This window comes from Peromyscus eremicus, chromosome 10, assembly GCF_949786415.1.
Source record: "Peromyscus eremicus chromosome 10, PerEre_H2_v1, whole genome shotgun sequence".
NCBI lineage: Eukaryota > Metazoa > Chordata > Mammalia > Rodentia > Cricetidae > Peromyscus > Peromyscus eremicus.
In genome coordinates this window covers 72929850-72952760 of record NC_081426.1, presented here as the reverse complement: position 1 = coordinate 72952760, position 22911 = coordinate 72929850, and the positions used below count along the sequence as shown (strand labels likewise).

At 35.3% G+C, this 22911-nt stretch overlaps 1 protein-coding gene and 1 long non-coding RNA gene across 3 annotated transcripts in view; one reads left to right on the top strand and one right to left on the bottom strand.

Annotated features, from left to right (window-relative positions):
• LOC131920290 (adhesion G protein-coupled receptor L3) overlaps positions 1 to 22911 on the bottom strand; it is a 404359-nt gene that overhangs the window by 315395 nt on the left and 66053 nt on the right. The gene's annotated exons all lie outside the window — the stretch shown is intronic.
• Positions 387 to 22911, top strand: LOC131920291 (uncharacterized). Its single transcript, XR_009381602.1, has 4 exons — positions 387 to 460; positions 14214 to 14328; positions 19677 to 19934; positions 22019 to 22911. It is a non-coding gene; the product is annotated as an uncharacterized LOC131920291 (long non-coding RNA).

Genomic DNA, 22911 nt, shown 5'->3' with positions numbered 1-22911 from the left:
TAAATCAAGAAACTGCCTTTAGAAACATCACCATATCCAGAAATAAATTTCTTTTGTTAAAAAACATGGTCACACCATATTTCCATGTTGAAAACGGAAGAAGATGTTAACCCCACGTCTATGGAGTCGTCACCTTCCTTCAGCTACTTCCCCATATCACTGATATTTAGAATATGAGGTTAAAGTGAACAATGAAACTTATTATGGTGTGTCTTACAAGCTTTTGTTGACCACAACTGTACATAACTCCCCCCACAAATAGCCAACACTCAACAGAACACAGTTTGAGAGAGAGCAGTTTTCAAAATTCTGTAAGGCTAGCAGAGTTGTTTATTGTTTCAAAATTCTCTTAGTTTTGACGTCGTTATGTTCTTTGTTACATTCCACCTTAGCAGGTTTTCTACTTTGGCAGACTTTCTCCAGTGTATTAGATCTGTGCTGGGTCTTCCATGGCAGGCATGTAAGTTTTCCATACTTTTGTTCTCTATTTTTTCTTCCTTTTTATTATTTTCAGACGTTCCTACGACTCTCAAAAGTGAAATTGCACTTGCAGGCATGTGATGCTGACTTGTTGAGTTCCTTCTTGAATGTTAGCATCCTGGAAGGACTCTCTTTGATAACTGAATTGACCCACTCCCTACTTTCCAGGTAGGAACCTTTGCTACCAGCAGCATATTATTAGCATATCTTAAAAATTAAGTTGGGTTTTCAAGTGGAATTCTTCAAGCATTTATTACTATTATTAATCAGGCAAATTCTATCCTGACTTCCAGACTGCTGCATATTTCACTAACACTACAGAGCAACATCCGTGTGTTTATTTTTCTATGATACACAATTGTATCTGGCATATACAATTACTACAGTCCAAACTTCTGCTATTTAATTTTAGAGCACTGAAGAATTTTCTAGTTTCTATCAAAGTTACTTCACCACCTTACACTAAACCCCATCTTTCTTAGCACCATTATTGATTCCTCAGTTCATCTGGAGTTGCATGGCATCTAACTGTAGCATTTATATGCTAAAATTCATTAGCCTAACCTCTTTCCATAATTTAAGATGCCCTAAATGTAAATGCTACAGTATTCTTTAAAGCTGTTTTAGTAATATGCTCATTTTCTTTTAAGCTAACATTAAGTGAGAACTCCATTCTCGTCTAAATAAAAGCTATTTTACTTTCTGTTTGTCTTATAAGGTAAAGACAATTTGTATTACCCAGCTGGAAGAAATTTCTTCATTCACAATTCCATTTTTGTGGTATTTATACCAATAGATTTAGCAATAGAGTTTAAATTGAAAGTGTATGTATTTTGAGTACTCTAATACTTTTTACCTATATTCTCTTCAGCACTTTATACTACTTATGGAATAACACATTATTTGTTGAATTTATTTTAACATATTTTTTCAATTCTTTTTTCTTTATTAAGAAATATTTTATTCATTTTACATATCAACCACACATCCCCCTCTTTTCCCTCTTCCTGCTCTCCTCCCAATCCCTTTCCCCCTTTCTCTCTCTATATATAGATCCCCTCTACAAATATATATTGATATTTGATCACAAATCTGATCTTATCCTACCACACTATAAATTTTAATTTCTTTTAAGCACAGTATTCTCTTCTAAATTAGGCAGTTTTCAGTAGTTCTGAATGTATGAAACATCCCATTTTATACAAAACATGATGCATATATCAAATACTATCTATATATAACTGGATGGCTTTCAAGAAGTCACAATCATGTGATTAGGAATCACTGAGATAAGACCATGACTGGCTATACATTGGGAGAAATACAAACCTTGATGGGTCTGCTTACCACTATAAACTTTGCATTCTGTATTCAAACAAGGACATTTTCTTTTAAAATTCAAAAGTTATTTTAGTCCCCTTAGTACGTTTAGACACTTAGTAAGTTTAGACAATGCCTATAATAATTTGCCTGGATCCCAAGGCCATGTTGGATCTGATGCCATTGCTGCCCTTCCAGCTATTTAGTATTTTTAGCTGTTAAATTTGCTGCCCACTGCAGTGGAGGGCTGTCGCAACTAATGACTGATGAAAGAAAATTATTGAGGAAGATAAGATATTCAGATTAATAAGGAATAAAAATTCATTTAGCTTTTATATTATTTTAGAATGTATCAGATATTCAGTTTACTGACTTCCTCGGGTTTCCAGTCATTTAAAAATTCCTATCCCATTGCACCAGTGGCCCTCTTCAGAATCACATTTTGAGGGCTGTGCCTTCATTGCACTCTCCCATCTCTAAACTCGAGGCATCCTTTCCAGTTGCCTGGCCCAAGCTTGGGGAGATCACAGATACTACCAACGTCATATTTCAAAGTGCTCACAAAGTCTTTGGATGATAGATACTCTGGAGCACAAAGCACGATGACCATTTCTGATAGGATTACTTTCAGAAGGGGAAAGTATAAATGAAAATCCCTGGAGGAAGAGGCACACTAATGGTTTAAGTGAGACTCTAAAGCCTGAAGATAAACTAATTTAAGTCAAAGCTGGAAAGTTAAAAAGAGAAATTTTAACTGAATTGAATAATGCCACCCATCGTGTAAGAATAGTCTTCCATTTACATAAGACATAATTTTAAAGTGGAGTTCCTGGAAGTCTATGTACTATATATAATTATCTCAGATCACAACAGGGTCTGGAACCAAAGGTTGCAACATCTCTATAATCTATGCGACATATATTTCTTAAAAATAAAACAGGCGAATGTGTTTTGAAGGAGGGAATAGAAAAATGGGGAGGGGCTTTAATTAGGGAGACAGGAGGAAGATAAATACAGTAGGGAGAAGAGTAAAAAAGCATTAAAGATATCTGAAATTGTCATGTCATAATATCTATGTACCCCAAATTATATATAATATGTATAAATTTATGAAAGCTTATGCATATATAATTTAAATAAATCCTTCCCATGTGAGCTGACAATGTACACCCTGACAGCCATAGACTATCTAATGAAACCCCAACCCTAGCCAGGGTTTTTGCTTTTTGAGTTGTTGGTCAGGGTTTTCCAAGAGACTCCCAAAATATCATACGTTATTGCTGTTTCTCCTTGGTTGTCTCATAGAGATAGAGGGAAATCCCTAATAATGAAGAAACATTCACTTTGGACACAGGGTCAAGAAGACCTGAGCTAGATTTAACCTGAATGCTTCCTCCCTACAGATTAGCTTTTATTGTACCAGAAGATGCCATGCAAGCATCCAAGGGAAGGAAGCAAGCAATAGTCCTACTCAGCTATGATCCCAATGCACCACAATAATGACCATCATGGCACCATGATACAAATAGTGTAAGAGTGGTAACCTTGGTGGTAACCTAAAGCTCATTAACTAGACCCCAAGCCTTCTAAACATGGAATAAACTATTCCTATACTAGAGATCTAGCCATCGATCTTAGAGGTAAACTTAAAACTACCTTTGATGTGAGATGTCTTTCTGTGTGTTCTAAATATTTTTTATTATCACTGGTTAATAAAGAAGCTGCATTGACCTATAGCAAGGCAGGATAGAGCCAGGTGAGAAATCCAAGCTGGGATACAGGGAGAAGGGCCCAGTCAGGGGTAGCCACCAGCCAGCCACCTAAGAAGAAAGACCCATAAAAAACAAGGTAACAAGCCACGAACTATATGACAAAGCATAGATTAAAAAAATATTGGTTAATTTAAATTTAAGAACTAACTAGTAATAAGCCTGAGCCACTGGCCAAACATTTAAAATTAATATAAGCTTCTGAGTGATTATTTCAAAAGCTGCTGCAGGAGGAGGCAGGCAGAAAAGCCTCTGGTTAGATGCCTTTTTACTAAAGCAGGACAATTCTTAACTAAAATCTAAATAGTTTTCATTATGCCCACAGAGAAGTGTAGTCCTCATCCCTTATCAAGGAAACCTCTCTTTGCAACAAACAAAGATCATTAGAGAAAACCAAAACCAGTCAAAATGCAGAAAACAAGATAGTGTGGTGCCCAAGATTAACTGACAAATTTACAACACAATTCTTGCACTTAAAGCTCCGGGATCCTCATGGAAAAGGCCTTTGAATAAGAGCCAGATGAACAGGAAACTTGCTGTGAGTTAGTAGAACCTAGAAATGCTAGAGAGACCCATATCCATGAAGTCTCATCAACATGCTGTGTGAACAAAACTGAAACAATGAAGATACTAATAGACATACTAATATGGAAAAAGAAAAACTTGCAGACTTCAAAACTAATCAAAGAAATACAGGATACTGGAGAATGATCAGAGCAGGAGATATGGTCTTCCTCAGGGAAGAGAGCCTAAAATAGTGATCTAATATTAAGGGGTCAGTCTTGAGATCATATACATACAGGTAATATTATACTGACTGAGCAAGTTATATTTATGCATTTAGGAATATATCTAACAACAATTCAAGAAAAAGAGGCAATGAATTTGAGAGACAGCAAGAAGTATTTCATAAGAAGGCCTAGAGGGAAGGAAATAGTGGATAAAGTGACATAATTTCAAAAGTAAAAATTATTATATAAATGAACTCACAATTACCAAATCTGTATAAATGGCTTCTTTCCTCCCAAATATTATCATGGACTGTGAAATACAACTATTTTGGAACACCAGAAGAACTCAAATGAGTTTCACCTCTTTCTCATCTTGTAACATCACTATAGGTTTCAGTTTTTAACACAAGATCTACCAGAAAGCCCTAGACCTTGATAAATGTTTTGAATGGTTCAGTAAATCCTCAATCATTAAATATGGGCAACTTCACCTAGCCAAGTTAGTTCTGCAATTACTGCCACAAATAAAGAGTTTAAAGCCTTAGACAGAAAATGAAGAATGAACTACATTCTCTTCTGTGAGTCACAACTCCTTAAGGTACGAAGAACCTTTAACAATATTCTGAATTTGATTCCTTACCTGACTGATAAGGATGGCCAGGTGTAGTCAAATGACCATTTCTGGTTTTCATGTGGCAGATGCTTCTTTGTGGTTGCCATTAAGTACCAATCTTTGTGGTTGCCACGGTTCGGTTATTAAATGTTCCGAATAGGCTCAGTTATTAAAAAAGCTTTGTTCTCAGAATAGCACTCTGAGAGACTGAAGAAACTTACAATGTGGGGGTCTAGTGGGAGGACTGTGTCACCATGGGTATGCTCTCAAAGGAGAAAGTAGCACCCTTATTGTTTCTTCCACATTATTCTTTCTTCATTGTAGTGATGATATAGACAGTTTCGCTCTGTCAAATACTCCCTACTCCATACCCCCATCTTCATGCGTGTGGTCTTCCACTGGGCTAAAAACAGTTTATTCAGGCATGGACAGGGGACTATGAAACAGTTAGTCTTTTCTCTTTCAAAGCTGATTTTCACAACTTTGTTCCTTTAGTAAGGGAATTTCACTCCCGAAACACTGATGCCAAAATAAGGCTTCTGACTTGGGACTGTGCACTTTATGACTCGGCTAATGGCAGGAAGCTGGACAAGTTGGAGGACTGAGCTAGTTCACATCCAGAAAACTGGGGAACTGGCTAGATGCTTCTACAAGAGCTGGGAGGATAAAAAAATACTGATGGGAGTGAGGGCAGACACAGGATGAGTGATGAGGTTCCAAATGGAAACTGGATTCCACAGGACACTAGGCTAGAAGTGGCCATTGTTACATTGTGTCACAGAATTTGTAACCCAGAAGTTGATTCAAAAGCTGGTGAACTACTTAATGTGACAATGGAAATTTCAAGGCTGCAAAACACTCAAGTCAAGTTGTGGATATTGCTGGCTTCTGTTAATAGAGTTGACCATCAGAATTGAAAATGAAAAGGAACAGAGCAGAACTATGTCAAAGACTTTCAGTTTGGAAAAAAAAAAAGGTACATGTGTAAAGGTTAGAAGAATATATCCAAAGAAGGTATGATAGACTGATATACAAGAAACTCAATTTCTATACACCAAGACCATAAGAAAGATGTGTCAAGAACACCTCAAGAATCATAGAGGCCACTGAAGTCAGAGGCGCAGGGATGCAGAGGTGTAAATTTTTTTTGCAAACACATTTTTCAAAAGATATTTCTGGGGAGAGATGTAGAGAGCCCTTCCTTTCTCAGGGCAATTTATGGATCCTTCTCTATGTTCAGTTAAAAACAATTCTTAGAAAGTACAGTAGCCATGGTTGACTGGGCCAAGAACACATTGCTGGTAAACTTTTGTGTTGTCATACGATTCTAGGTTTGTGAGAATGCAGAACGCAAGAACTAATGTTTCATGGAGGCTGCCTTTGAGATTTCAAAGGAAACCTGAAAGACGAAGCAGTGCTTTGCATGGCTTGTCTACCTGAAAGAATCTCTGAAAGATGAAAAGTTTTCAGAATGTCAGGATGAAGTGATTGCTATGTAGAGAATCCAGAAAGGAAGAGATGCCAACAATATGCAATATCTGCCAAGAGAAGCTATGGGACACATGCAAAACAAGTCTAGAATCTAGCCATATTAAGTAACAACAGGGCAATAATAAAACAGAGCTGCTTTACATTGTGGAAGCCTATATTCCATCAGAGTATGCCTTCAGTGCTAGACAGGAGTTATATAATTCAATGTTTCCAAGCTAGATTTCTGTCTTCTTTGATTCAATTTTTTTCTTTTCCATTTTTTTCTTTCTTCCCTGCCCCCCCCCTTTTTTAATTTTGCCCCATGTTTCATGATTACCCTGCTTAGGACTAGGGACTTCTATCAATGCCTGTCCACCAGCACATTTTGGAAGTATGCAACTTTACTTTCTCCCCACCACTCTCCTCCTTCTCCTCCTCCTGTTCCTCTTCTTTCTTTTAAAATACTAGCTCAGAATAAGCAGTGCTGAACAGAGTTAGAATTTCAGAGACTCTTGGCAATAGACAGGACTATATTTTCCCTTGTGAGATGAGCCTGAGAGTATAGGGACCAGTATTACAGCCCGTATAACATTTTGACTCATGTAGTAAGTCTATATAATGAAGCCTTATTCTTGAGGTAGCCATTTGGAAATGGTGGAAATTAACATTAGAACCTAGAAGGTGATTTTTGAATCACTGGATACATACATTTATGGGACTGATACAGTTCTCAGCCTTACTAAGGATGCAACCCTTTAATACAGTCCCTCATGTTGTAGTGACCCCAAACATAACTATCTCATTGCTACTTCATAACTGTAATTTTGTTGTTATGAACTCTAATGTATTTATTCGTATCTGATATGTGGGATATCTGATATGTGACCCCTGAGAGAGGGTCTTTAGATTCCCAAAGAGGTCTAAAGGTTGAGAACTGCTGGATTGATGCATCCTCCTATTTTTTGGCTCTGGGTTTTCCATACAGTGATCAGTTTCATTGTACCATATATTTCCATAATGATGTTCTATTTTTATCAGAGCAATAAAATCAATAGGGACTGCCAATCATGGCATGGAATCCCTAAAACTGTGAGCCAAATTAAATATCCCCTCATATAAGTTCATTGTTTCAGGTACTTGTAATAAACGCAGAAAGCTGACAGACATAATGGTTAAGTAGTCAACACAAGAGCTAGCACCAGGTTTTAGAGAGGACCCACACTGGTAACTCAGCCCCTTTGACAAAGAGGTGTGGTGCCTCATATTTGTAACCATCTTATAAATGTGAACGCCTAGAGATGTGTCTAAGGGAGTACAGACTAGAGGCTAAAGTTCAAAGTGACAACAATTACCACTAAGCATTACGAAAACATTCTGCAACTCCTCGGTCAGTTCCGGGAAATTTCAGGACCTACAGAAGTAGAGATGATGTTTTGGTTGACCACTACACCATTGCTCTTTGCACCTCTGGTATTTTATTTAACCTTCTTGTGTCTGCCTATTTTTACTATTACTCAAAAATAATACACACATTTGATTTAAACTTGAGTTTCATTTTAAAATATATTTTATCATACATGTTATTTCTTTCTTAAAAATCTTCCCTGACTTCCTTTTCTGGGCAGTACTATTATAAAATGAGGTAAGGATTTTGTTTTTGACACAGCCAGAATTATACTAGTTACTTGCTCATTTGTGATATCTCACCTACTTAATGATAAGTGAGATTCTTTCAAGATATTGAGGTTAACACTGTGCTGGTTTTTTAACACTAACCGGTTTATATTATACTGGACATACTGAACATACAGGACTGATGAATGCAAATAAGAAAGATACAGCACCTGATTAAACAGGTCTCAGGCAACTTCATAATCTATCATTTATATAAAGTGATTAAGTAAATATATTTTGTAAATAAATATATATTCACATATTTAAAATGTGAATGAGGAAATAACATTTGTGGTAGTTATATTTCTTTAAAGATAGCATCTGAATCAATGGAATTTAAAATATAAACTAGGTAGCCATTAGTTCCACTAAGTAATTAAATTAATAAATCATGACTTCCTCCATGATAGTATTGGTAGAAAAAGAAGTAATTAAATTCAGAGTTAATATAAAATTTTCATAGAAATGCAATTGCCATCATGATGTAATATCATTTTCAGATAACTGGTATGGTTCTTGGATGGGTAAAGGCCTATTCCAAGAAGCACAATACATCCAGGAATGTAATATGTTATTAACATTGTTAGCAGATTATTACTAGAATCACACATGTCAGACATTTTTGTTGAAGAATGTGTTCATTGACCACTTGTACTTAATGACTATTTGTTCAACTAGAAAGAAAACACATTAAGAGCAAAGATCTTATCCATCTTATTTTTAGCCATCCTGTTGGTTGTACTATAGTATTTACACAGTACCCATATTAATAGCAAAATACTCAATACACACTAAGTAAGCAAAAAATTTCATAACTGAAATTTTATTCTGATGAACAGAATGGATGTGCTGAAAATTAATTTAAATCCTAAATATGAAGGCAGAATAAATAACATTACTATATTATAAGTGCCTAGATCAAGTTTAAAAACAACATTTAGAAGACATTGTATTTTGAAGTCATTATCACTAACTTTGGCTTTGAAGAATTTGGAGAATCATTTAATATATCCTCATGTATATGCATGTTCACTATAATAAGCAACAGCATTTTATAGATCATCACAGTCCAGTGATAAAAGGAATGTCATACTCAAGACTAAAAGACATATTATATATTTTACATCAGGGAACTCTTAGAAATCACTGACTTCCTTGGCAAAGCATTTGGCCTGCCCACTGCTTCTGTCACTGGCTTCACAGTGTATCTGTTTCCTATTACTGCAGATGGTCTTTACCAGATTTCATAAGATGCTATTTAATATTAAGCTAAGGAAAGCTGACACTACCATTCTTGTCCTGCCAAATATTGGAAAATTTAATTAAATAGACATTTGACTTCAAGAAGGCAATGTTGAAAACTAAATAAACTTTATCCTTTTAACCTTATTGACTGACCAGAGTAACATGAAAACATCAATACCTCTGTACAATGAGAACTGAAATTGGATGAACTCTGTGTCTGTCAAGGATGTGATCACTAATGGAGGTGGTGGAGCCAGACTGCAAATCAAATTATTCTGATGCAACAGCTTTATCTTAAGACTTCACATAATCTTCATTCTACTACTCTGAAACATCTTGTTTATTTGATAATATTGATTCTAGGGGCTCTAACATTATAATACTCAAGCATGCAGGTTACATTTAAGGCATACTGCACACAGGTTTGCTTATTGTATGCACAAGAAATAAAACAAAATTTGGGCAATTTTAGAATTAGCATTTTCTCCAATTCTCTAGAAAAGTGAGCATGATAGTTTAAAGGTTAATTAGGATTCTTAAAGCATTTCACATGTATTCCATACTGAATGTATTCTGTCAGGGAAACAGATTTATGGTTAATTAAAATGGTTTAAACAAAAAAGCAAATAATAGTCCCTCATGCTAAATTCCTAAAGGCAGTGGATACTTTACCTTATGGGGCAAAAGAAATTTTGCAATGAGGTAAAGTGTGGTAATAACTACAAATTAATCCATTATAAGAGAATAGCATAAAGGTTCTGTTTGTATTCCAAGTATCATTTTTCATGTAATCAAATTGGAGATCACTAAGCATTAAAGAGCTAAGAATGAAACAAGTCCTTAAGTTTAAAGACTTTTCTTAATAGGCTTCAGATTTTTATTTATTTTTAGCTTACTCTAAAACATTCTTTTGAAATTAAAATGTAATTACACCATTTTCCCTTTCCTTATTCTCCCTCTAACCTCTCCATGTATCTCTTGCTGTTTCTCAAATACATTACATTTGACCTCTCTTTCTTTAAACACACCACACACACACACAAACACACACACACACACACACACACACACACACACACACACACAAAATCTGCTCTGTCCATATAATGTTATTTGTATGTCTTATATGTATATAATTCCAGGAATGACTACTTATCATTGGACAACCAAATGGGGAAAATGTATACACTATGGAATATTCTCCAGCTGTAAAGAAAAATGAAATCATGCAATTTGCACGAATAACTGGGTCTAGATAACATTATATTAACTATGGTAACCCAGTTACCATAACAATGACAAAGAATAACAGGAAGACAAATAACATCTCTCTAACTGAACTTTGACATTTTAATCTGAGTTGTAAATTATTTTCACTTAGAAGATCATGATAACAAAAGAAATTATTCAATTGTTTAGAAGCATGAAGAAACTGCTAAAATGATCTGATCAGAGCACACTAATTCCCAAAAAAAGTCACATTTGTCCATGATTAGTTCAGAACACTTCAATGTCATCTATGATACATTGAAGCATTAAGATCATTGACTCCTGCAAAATGTAGGAAATTCCACAAACAAACTACAGGTTATAGGAAGAGATTGAGTTTGGGAGTAGTTCTTCATCTTTTAAGTAATTACTTACCGTATAAATGAGAAAGCTGGAGGAAGAGAGAGAAAGAAAAGAGAAGAAAGATGAGAAAGAAGAAAGGAGGGAAGAGAGGGAGAGAGGGAAAAAGAAAGAAAGGAAGAGAAACAGAGAGAGACAGAGAGGGAGAAAGAGAGAGCAGGGAGCTGGGGAGACCACAACGTGCTCAGTGAGAAGGAAGACAAATTTGAAATTCATATACTGCTGAGCTCTTTATATAGTTTGAGAAAAACAGAAAGTGACGGAATAAAGTATATAGAAGACAGTGACAACTGATTGCCTAATATATGTAAAAGATTGTTTCTCCTATAAATCTGAAACTTTGAATGAAGTGTTTAAAAACACTGAGACAAGCAATTAGACATTCTAAAGATACTAGTAGGAAGAACTTCCTAAAGGAGGAGGAACAGCAGCCACACCGAGTTCCGTGTAAAAAAAATTTAAAAAAAAATTAGAGTGTAACTTAAACAGAGTGTAACTTAAAATTGAGTTTCCAGTGATTTTTTTTTAAGTAAGAACATCGTCATTAAATTGATGGAAACATTTCCTGATGGATGAATACTAAGTCTTTAAAGCATATCATTGAATTAATAATCAAATTTCCTACAGCATTGCTACCACTCCAGACATTAGTTCAGGTGTATGAATCACTCCTTTTCTAAGTAAGACAAAGATACTTTGTTTCTCCCATTTAAGTATTTTGGTTGAGTAAGCTCCCTGGCAAGGACAGATGTTGGGAGCTACCCTAAAGTCTGTTCAATGATTAATTCCAAGAGATACCACTACAGAGACAAATAAATCATACACCTCTAGTGTTAGCAAAGGCTGCCCCACAGATATGACGGGGTCAGACACTTTCACAGAGAGTTGACTATCACAGTTTCAATCCCATTTGTTTTTACCATATAGCTTGAGCTGTTCAGTAACCGCCTTTAGCAAATGGGTTACTAGATGCCAAATGGACAAGGGCCTCCTTGCTGTTTGAAAAATAACCAAAGGAAACTATTGACAAATAAATGCGTTAATAATATCCACTTTATCACATATGTAGAAACACAAAATTAAATTTCAACACTATAATTACAGAATCTTTTGCACATTAAACTAGGGACGTGAAGCATTTAAAAACATTCAAATATTTCTAGACCAGATAACACATAGGAAACTACACTAGACAATTATATAGAAGGAAAAACAAGATGGGTGGATAATCTGACTATGCTTGCATAACAACTACTAATGTTCAAGTGTAACTCTCCAGAAGAAATAAATACTGAAAGAACTGTGAAGAATTTAACTGAAATATATAAAAGAATGTTTAAGATTGTTATATATGAATATAATATATGACATAAATATATAGAATAGAATAGAAATATATTATATTTGAATATGTAAGTATTCATATTCCTGTAAAGTCATATAGTGTATAATATACATACAAGTAATGCACAGAAGGGTAGTCATTTCAATGTTAGTGGGATTCATTTCAGTGATAGTAACTTAAGGAAAGTGGAGCTTCATCTTTTCATGTGTTTACAGTATTTTTTTTATTATTTGCTCTTTTTGGAGAGAGGGGCTCAGTATGTAGCTCTGACAGGTGGCCTGGGACTTGCTCTATAGACAAGGCTGGCCTGGAACCAAAGATCCACCTTTCTCTGCTTTCCATGTGCTGGGACCAAAGATGTGAGCCACCTCACCTGGCTCTGCTTATTTGTTTTTTATGTACGTAACTGGTGATTTTGTAAATTTAATTTATTCTTTTAAATTATGTGTATGTTCATGTGAGTGAAGTTCTGGACTGAAGTTACTGGTGTTGGATACCACTGGAGCTATTCATATAGACAGTGTGAGATGTCCAATGAGGAGACTGAAACAACTCACATCTTCTATACAGTATAATATCTGAACCCGAGTCATCTCTCCACCCTCTCTGTAACCAGAATTTTATGACATTTTTTCTTCTTTTTTCTTTGTGCCTCTAAATAGCTTGTATCCCTGTAAAAATCTTAGTTTTAGATTTCGTACTTTCATTACTCTAAACAAATAGAGTTCTACGTTTTAGTAACCATACTACTAATACTTTTGACACCAGAGCCATAGGATACTTATATTAACAAACCTTAACAAATACTGATATCAACAAAACATCATAAAAAAGATGCAGTCTAAGGCAGGGGTCTGGGTATGCGACAGTGACATTACATACACATTTGCACTGTGTCTTCTTCCCAGCAACACTAGAGCAGAGCAATGAACACATCCCTATGTCCTGATGAAAATCCTTTTGAACTCAAGCTAACTTCAGCATGGGATTTCATTTCTTTTAGGTATCATTTCCTGATAAATAAATGCATTTTGTGAAATCTGGAGAGCCTTAATGGTTCTCTGATATGAAAATATTCATATTTACTCTATCATAGATAAGAAGAGATTGGCATAAGATTCAGAAGAACTTGTGTTCAAATTCCTATGAGGCAAGCATATTTGAATGAGCTACTTAATTTATATTCTCAGTCTCCTTAATTATAAAATAGAATCCACTAAAGACCAAGTTGCCCTGAAAAATACTCCATAAAGTATTTTAGTACAATTTTGGCTTATGCACTTGAACTTTAAACAGCACCTACTATTACGGAAAGGCTATTAACTATCCCTGTCAATTTCTTGTTGTCTTTTATGATTCTGACAAAGGAAGAAAATCAAGTAGAGGACTCATCAGCTATTTTTATTAAGCATCTCAGAATAGTCTTCCTCGATCAGTTGTTTGCTGAGATGTCAGCTCTGAAGTCACCCCAGCATCCACTCGAATCAGAGAATGAGCTGCTAAATGTTTAATGATTAATTTGCATCAAATAGTTACTTAGCAACCACCACGAATATAAAATTAGATCTGATTTTCTGTGAAGCCTACTGTCTTATTATAGGGTCCAAAGACAGAGAAATACTAGTCAATGCCAAAATGTTAACTTGTAAAAAACTCATTCACATAGAAAATTTTAAGAATTTAAATCAGAAATTACACCACAGTTTTTATAGCATGGTATTGGAAATTTCATAGGTCAGTTTTTAAGTATAAACTGGATAGCAATAATGAAAATAATGAAATAAAACCTTCATTAACACTGTATTCTGGAAACTTTTAATTCTATTACACAAATAACTCATTTGAATAGTCAATACAACTCTGAGGTAATTGCTTGTATAGAGAAATAACTCACTTTCCTAAGCCATCAGAATAATTGAAATATTTCCTGTAAACAGTGAGATTCTTTATCTATAATATTCATCAAAGACATGCAAGGAGGTCCTGCTTCCTACAAGTTACATGGAGAAAGAAAGAAGGAAGGAGCAGAGGGGAGGAGTTTCAGAATTAACAGTAAGTAAAATTTTAAGTGACTGACATTTATTAATGCTAAATATACAGCCTGATGATAATGATAAAACACTACCACTTTGGAAAATATCATCTCATGACTTAAGGAACAGCATCAAATAAAAGTAACATATATCATGAACTCATGAAATGTGTATTAGATTCAGTACCAGTAAAAAAAAAAAAAATGAAGGCCAATACTGATCAATGACTAAAGAGTTGTCCTAAAGACACAGAATAACATGTTTCTTGCTCTACATTTATTATTTATTCTTAAAGGAGTACTACAAGACATCTACTGCAGAGCTGTTATTCATAATTGTTGTGTTTCAAGCTTGGCATTTTAATCCATTTAACATAAGTATCAAATAGTACTTGATATAGTAGATTGAGGAATTCTGTTTTTGTTTTGATAATATGGGGAATCTTATTCTTTTTTAGGCAGCAAACTTTTTCCTGAAGTTAAGTTGCTGAGATTGGGTATATAGCTAATAACAGATCTAGAAAGATCAAGTATTGCCATAACAAAGACGTCTTAGATTTCAATATAATTAGCCAGCCATGATTTTATTAGTTTTTTTTACAAGATAGAAGGGGGAAAAGTCTTATAATTAAAGAAAATATATTTCACATTTCACCTCCAATAACTTGTGAATATGATCTCACTTCTGAAATTTTCCTGGTGTCTTGAGTAAACAACAGTAAATGAGCTGTCTAAAAGATAAGAACAACAGGAAAGGAAGGGAGTCAAGGAAAACAGTGGAGTTCAGAGTATAGAGAGAGATGTATTCCTCCCTTTGCTCTATAATTCCATTAGGCTTTTGTTTGCTTTGTTTGAAGACAACTTTTGGCATATCTGAACTCTCTCTGCTAACAGAGCACCGAACTCATTCCAAGCTAATCTAAATACTAAAACTGAGTAAGTTTTCCTACAGGAATTTGGAATCATGTCCTAAGGCTTCTAAGAAGCAAATGGTTAGACTGAAGTGATTTACAATGTTGGGAACATCAAAGAAAACTGAACACCCACCGTCCCTAAAAATGCTCATTTGCTGTCTTTTTTCAGGCAATTTGAACTAAATTTATGGGAAAGGCCATGATGCTCGGGATCCAACCATATGCACAGAAGGATTGCACTTTCATAATATTGAGAAAGTTGAATTTTTGATATTGCCATATGTCATCATTAATTGCCTTAATTATAGGCCATGCTGAAGGCAAATGAGGACCAAAATATCATGCAGTCACATTAAGACCATTTTGTATTCTGAAACGTCTATGAGAGAAACTGAATGAAAATGAGGTACTGTGTACAATGCCAAATTTCAATTAGAGAGAATATGTTTTCATCTTTTACACTTCTGAAAGTAAGCCTTAATCTCCCTTTCATGTCTACTTACAGAGAGATTATTTTGGAAACTTAAGCACTGTTGCAAGAAAGAAGAGAGACCTCAATTGGCAACAGTCAGTTGGTTCTAACCAACAGATCAGTATTTCACCACTTTGTGTCTTAAAACAATGTTCACTTATAAGTAATCATTAAAAGATGGGCTTGCCTTGCTCAGTTCTTGCACTCCACCTTTATAACATAGACTTGATATAAAGACATGTTTGAAGAGGTATTCAGTCAGTATTTGTTGAAAGAAATGAATGATAGTGGCACCTAGACACATCGGAGAACATTGATGATCCTTAAAGAGAAGGGGAATTATTGAACATGCAGAAAATGGGGCTGACAGTAAATCTAAGTGTACCAAGAGCTAAGCATGGTAGAGGAAGGAGGAAAATAGCATGCAATGCCCAGAGAGGCAACTGAGCTAAGGTTGCTTTTAAGTAACAACCAGTGCCAGCAACCCAGTCCAGAGGCAATGTGGATGGGACATTCAGGCAATAAAGAAATGCAGAAGCCACGTGAGCTGACGGTAAATTGGGGAAGTTCGCCTTACTTAGCCATTTCTCTGAGGTTAAAGATAGCCATTCTGTTAAGAAAAGCCTGGTTAAAGAGTGAAATCATGGAGATAATTTGGCACCATTATGGAATTCCAAGCCACAGGATGGGACGGCACTGACTCTCTGAAGACAGTGAAAATAATCTGGCTGCAACAAACATATTAACCTGACTGGTTGTGATATACTTAGAGTTTACTGTATATGACCCTCACTATTCAAAACATTTGACACATATTCCATTTGGTTTGCTAGACATACTGTGATCATAATCCTTATTTCTTATTGTTAGCCAGGGTTCTGGCATTTTATAAAGCACCTCTACTTTAGTGGAGCTATCATAATTTCCCCCAAAATGAAGTAATTTGGTCTCTAGAACTAAAGCAACTCGATTCTCTTGATTCTCATTTTTTCAGCCTTATGGAGTCCTAGAAAGTACTGCTGTGAGAACTGTTTAACAATACCCTAGCATTCTCTAACTGCCTACTCACTGGTTATCTCTAGCAATGGCCGACTGAGAGACAGAGGAAACCTTTCCATCTCCTCCTTACCACCTCGCTTCCTGCCCAGCATTTAAGTAGACAATGGGCTCTGGTTCTGGCACCAGAGACCCCTTTCTGCAGTCCCCTGAAATCCTGGACGGTCTTTAAGTCACCCGCTCCTTATTCTGTTTTGTCCTATGGTCAACCTCACATCTAGGAATGAAATAGCTTCACTCGGACATAGTTGGTATCTACTGAAGCCGGAGTGTAAAACCAACTTTATGTGACTCCAAATAACCACTATGTTATCCCCTTTGATGAATGGGAGAGCCCAGTAAGGGATAATCAGGAAAAATGTGGGAGAAATCTAAAATCATAAATATGCATTTGCCATAGATATTTACTTAAAAGTAGCTTCCATATCATAAGCTGTTCTATTTTGCATTACTTTCTATTCTATCAGAATAGCAAAGCAATCAGGTTAGTGAGAAGCAAATACATTTATACTGTGTCCTACTAAGGACTACATCATATTGAGTTTCCCTCCCAGTCTTTGATTATAAATTGATATGATTACTTGGAGGACAACAGAATGATGGCTAGATTATAGGTTCTTGAAAGGTAGAAACCAGTCACATTCACATTACTGGCAGTATTTGGACTTTGTACAAAGATTCAAAATAACAAAGCCTTAAATATTAAAGCAACTAAGTTAAATTAATAAACACATAACAGAATTAGAAGTATTTAATTCAAATACTTAAATAGTTACTGAAGAAAATTTTTGTCTTCTTAAAGATAAAGAAAAATTCAAATGGAAACTCGCTACATTTATCCACTCATTAATACAACTCAAATATTCATAGGCAATTTGCTGTTTTGGTGTCATATGCATATGTACAGAAGTTGGTTTCACTAAATACTAATTTTACTTGTATCTCTTTTGCTGAGGCTATTATTAATATAGTCTTAAAGATAATGAATTAGAATGACTTACATATACAAGAACATGTAGAATCATATCCAGTCATTGCATGGAAGGTAAAGTCAAGGACACAAATACACACACACACACACACACACACACACACACACACACACACACACACTGTAACCATAGCAAATGTCTATGATTTCCACTTAGTCCATCTCTGGCTTCATCTCTTTTTATATTTTATGCTGCTCCTGTATTTTGTATCTACCATATACAGTTATTCTGTTAGGCTTACCTCTTAGGATCTTCTCTAGAAAAGCTTTCTGGAAGATACCTATGCTGGATCAGTAAAGCATCAGCACCTTCGCGGCAGAATATTAAATACTTAATCTGGGGTCTGTCAAGTTAGCTCTGTATGTAAAGGTATCTACTACTACTATCTAAAATCATAAATATGCATTTGCCATAGATATTTACTTAAAAGTAGCTTCCATATCACAGGCTGTTCTATTTTGCATCTAATGACATAAGTTGATTCTTGGGATTCATAAAGTATAAAGAAAAAAACTTTTCAAAAGATGACCTCCACATGTGGGCAACAGCATGCACAAAGACACACACATATGCACAATAATTAAGGGAATAATTTAATAATGCTTTTAGTGCTCAATTTCTTGGCTAAACTAACCACTTTGTTAGGGAATCTTGGCATCATTTGACTAAACTCCTCAGGGACAAAAATCTTTCTTTCTTTTTCTTCTTGGTACTGAGGATAGAAACCAGGATCTTCACTTAGGTGAGCCCTTTGTGAACAAACATTTTCTTTTGTTTTCTAAGTTAAGCATTCCCAGTGTTTATCTAATTATCTACTATGTAGTGAGTTTTCAAGAAAGGAAAGATGGTAAAAATGAGACATCTCCCAAACAAATAATAGAATATATTTTGGGACAACTTCCATGCACATATGAAGCAACCAGACAAAAGCAGGAGAGGCAGATTAGAAGGAGGACACAGAAGAGAGTATTATCCACAGGCAGCTCTTCTTTTAAACAGAATGCCAGGATTTCCATTGATGCTTTATAATTTTGACATATAAACTTTAGTTATAATCATTGATTCATCTTCAAAATCTTTATAGATTATTGTTAGATCTAAGACACTGATAAAAAATTCTTTGTGCTAGAGAAAAGCTACAGCTAGTAAGAAAAAAATGGGAAAAAAGAAAGGGCAATTTGACAGTCACCAATCTATTTTGGGAAACTAATATTTACATGTACCTTGCTTTTATTAAAAATCTTTCACTTAAATTATTAAGGTCTTATTAATAGACAAGGGGTTTCTTGTATTTATTCTTCTAGTGATGAGCAATAATGCTTTTTGAGGAGCCATTTGACCTAATTTGCTTTTCAATTATTTAGTGCATATTTATTGAATGTCTACTATATGTGTGAAAGGAATTGAAGTATTGGAAACTAGAATGGGTTTCAATATTTCTTAATCTTTCAGAAATTAAAAACACTGGCTAATTAAGAAAATTAATTAAGAAATCACTCAATATATACTAAATACAATGTATGTATATATTAAAACATGAGTGAATTTGAACATTACTTGTAAAGAATATTTAATTACATAAATGTATTCAGTTATTTGAATATAAAAAGCTAGAACTTTAATGCTAAAAGTATAATGCACTTTTCTTACTGTTAAAGAGACAAAACTAAAAATTATGTAATTAATTATAAAATAATAATTTTCCAATAATAATCATTATTCCTGTCTCTTCATAAGGACGTTACCCACATCCACATTAGGATGGCTAATGTGAAGAGTGAGAAAGTCTTAAGATCTATAGACTGCTTTAATCAAATACTCTTATGTAGAAGTTCTCCAAATTATGTACTTCCTCCTTTAATTTCTTAAAAAAAAAACAAAAACACTGCAAGAGACTACAAGAATATGTAATATACACTTTATATTTCTGAAAGGAAGAAACAAAGAGCTGAGGAGAAAAACAAGATCGTGAGGGGAGACAAGCACCTCTGATGGGTAATGTGCATGAAACTGTATGCCTTGGAAGAAACTCGATTTGTCAGCAGGATACAAAGGAGAGATTCTCTCCTCGGAACACTCAGAGTAGGAGGTTCATTGTTTTATTGTTTTCTCTGTTACATGAGTGGTCCCTGTAACTTGGCTAAATGGAGGCAGCTCCACTTGAAGATGCCACAATTACATCTTCAATTCAGGTCAGAAGGGGTGGGAGCTGGAGAGGAAGGGACACACGAGATCAAAAATAAAGTGTTGGTAAATGGCGAGGTTTAACCCTCTGAGTATTTGGGTCATTTCCCGGGAAGAAAATACCTGCTAAGGAGGAAAATCAGACCTTAAAAGAAAACGCACAGTATAAAAGCCACAATGAAACTAAGGTGTGACAAGAACAGAGAAAGGTATTGATTCACCTGCCCCAAATTTCATTAGAAACAGGGTACCTGTGAACATAGACAAGAAAAGACAGAATGAGTTAAGAGGATTTAGTAAAGGTTAAATATAACTCTAGTGAATGTGGGGGGAAAAATGAGTACAAAGCACCCAAAGAAGCAATCTCAGTAGGTCACTGCAGACACTAAATTTTCTCCCCACTACCACCACAGCATCTTCAAAAGCAAGTGATATTCAATTAATTAGTTTAAGATTTTATGTAAGATTATTGTATCTATTCATTGACTCCTAGAATTCTGTTAAAAATATTCTATGTTGTTCTATGAATGGATTTCTGTAGCAGAGCACTGATCATGGTCAGGGAACTGGGGTGGTCATCAATTTTGTAAGCATTCCTTGGTTAGTTTACTTCCCTTAAGTAATACGACAGACAAAGCTGAATTTTAATCAACATTGTGTGCTATAAAGAGTTGATTCAATTGTTGCTCTTTCAGAAGATCTGATGTCAGTTCCCATATAATTTGGTTCACACCAGCCTGTCATCTCAGCTTCGAAGAATCTGACATCTTCTTATGACCTCCACAAGAACACCCACATATGTGACATACACACACGTAGACATGAATAAAAATAAGTCTTTTGAGAAAAAAATCAATATTGCAGGACCAGAGAGAGGGCTGAGTGAGTCTGGCTGCCGGCTGCCATGCCTGATGACCTGAGTTTAATCCTGGGAACCACATGGTGAATGACAAAAATAGACTCCCACAAATATTCCTTTGATCTCCACACATGCACTATTGTGTGCATGTGGGTATACACAAACACACACACACACACACACACACACACACACACACACACAAATGAATAAATGTTTAAAAAATCAATAATTGCTTGTGAATTGCAATAGAGTTTCCTGGTTAGTTTCTGCCTATTTGACAAAATCTCAATTGACCAAATGCTTCTGTCAGATTTTGTATAGGCAAGTTTGTGGGACACTTTCTTGATTAATGATTGATGTGGGAGGGTTCAGGACTACTATGGACATGTAACTCCTAGGCAGTTGGTCCTGGATGAGGACCAACTATTCTCTATGGCTGAGCCAGACATAGAGAATAAGCCAGTTAGCGATGTTTCTCCATGACTTCTTTAGTTCCGACCTCCAAATTCCTGCCTTGAATTCCTGCCCTGACTTCCCTTCGTTATGGACTGTAAGCTGCAAACTGATATAAATCCTGTCATCTCTAAGTTGCTTTCAGTCATGGTGTTCATCACAGCAATTGAAAACTAACACATTATTAATGTGTCCAATTTTTAAGAAGAAAATTTTTGTAGCTACAAAGTTTACCATGTTTATTACTTAATGATGATACATCCTGACAAATTCATCATTAGGTGATCTGCAATTATGTAAATGTCACTGAGTAAACTTGCAGAAACCTTGATAGTAGAACCTATGATGCCCCTATATTCCATAGACTATGTATCTTAGACTACACACATGTAACATGTACTAAGTAACATTTGCAGTTGTAGTAAAATGGTATTTGTGTATCTTAATAGATATAACCACAGCAAAGGTACAGAAAATGTACTGGGCAAGTGGGACTATGCAGCTCCATTGTGGTGTTATGAGACCACAGTCATATCTGTAACTTTATCATTTGTGGAGTTTCACGAAGCAGCACCGATGTAGATTCCACATCATATAGCTTGTGGTCTGTGTGTGTGTGTGTGTGTGTGTGTGTGTGTGTGTGTGTGTGTTGCAATGGCACTCATGGACATGAGTGTATGTGTATGTGAGGTATAAGTAGACATGTGTATAAACGCTTGTGTATATATCAGAGGATAACCCTGATTCTTGTTTCTCAGTGCCATCTTTTTTTGACAGGTTGCTTCCTTAGCCCAGAATTTGCTTCAAAGTCTAGGATCCCAGGATCTGCCTATCTCCATCTTCCTGATCAGCACTGGGTTTGTAAGTACAAACAGATTGAACTCAGGTCCTCAGGTTTAGAAATCAAGAATTCCACAGACTAGGCTATCCTCACAGCCTCCATCTTATGGGCTTCAACTTAGAATGGAACTGGAAATATCCATTTGTTTAACCAACAGGCTATCTCATTACATGAATTGTTTGTTTAACTGTTGAATGAAAAATTTCAACAAAGTTTGAACCATAAATCCCAAGTATCCCTAATGAAAAACCTCAGCAAATTTTAAAGTTTTCTCTAATGCAAACAACTAAAAAACAGCTTCCTAACTCACTATAGATAAGAAGCTCATTAAAAGTTACAGGTAGCATTTTTAATGGCACAGACTATTTATACCCTACAGTTTTATGAAGTGTTTGGAAAAACGAGCTTGCAGTAGTTTCATGACTCTAAGGAATGCAAACTCTTTAATACATAGCTAAGAGGTTGAGAAGACAGGATTGGATCTGGGAAACACCTGGTTGCACTACCTGGCATTACCAAGTAGGAAGAAATGAAAATCAAATAACTTATAAAAAAAATCAACAAAAAAAAATCTATGGGGCTAAATATCACAGCTCCATAAAGTGGGTACTGGAGGCAGATCATGCCTTAGCTCTGAATTTCTCTAGTTTCATTATACACATATCTAACATGCTGAGCATAAGGTTCCTTTGCAGTAAAATGGTGATGTTCATAAATCCTAGGGGAGTTCTTGTGATAGTCAATATGCTAATGTATGTAAACCTTTAACCCATGGAAATAATAGCATGTGATGGCATCAATAAATCTTACTAAGTGACTCTTTCCAGCA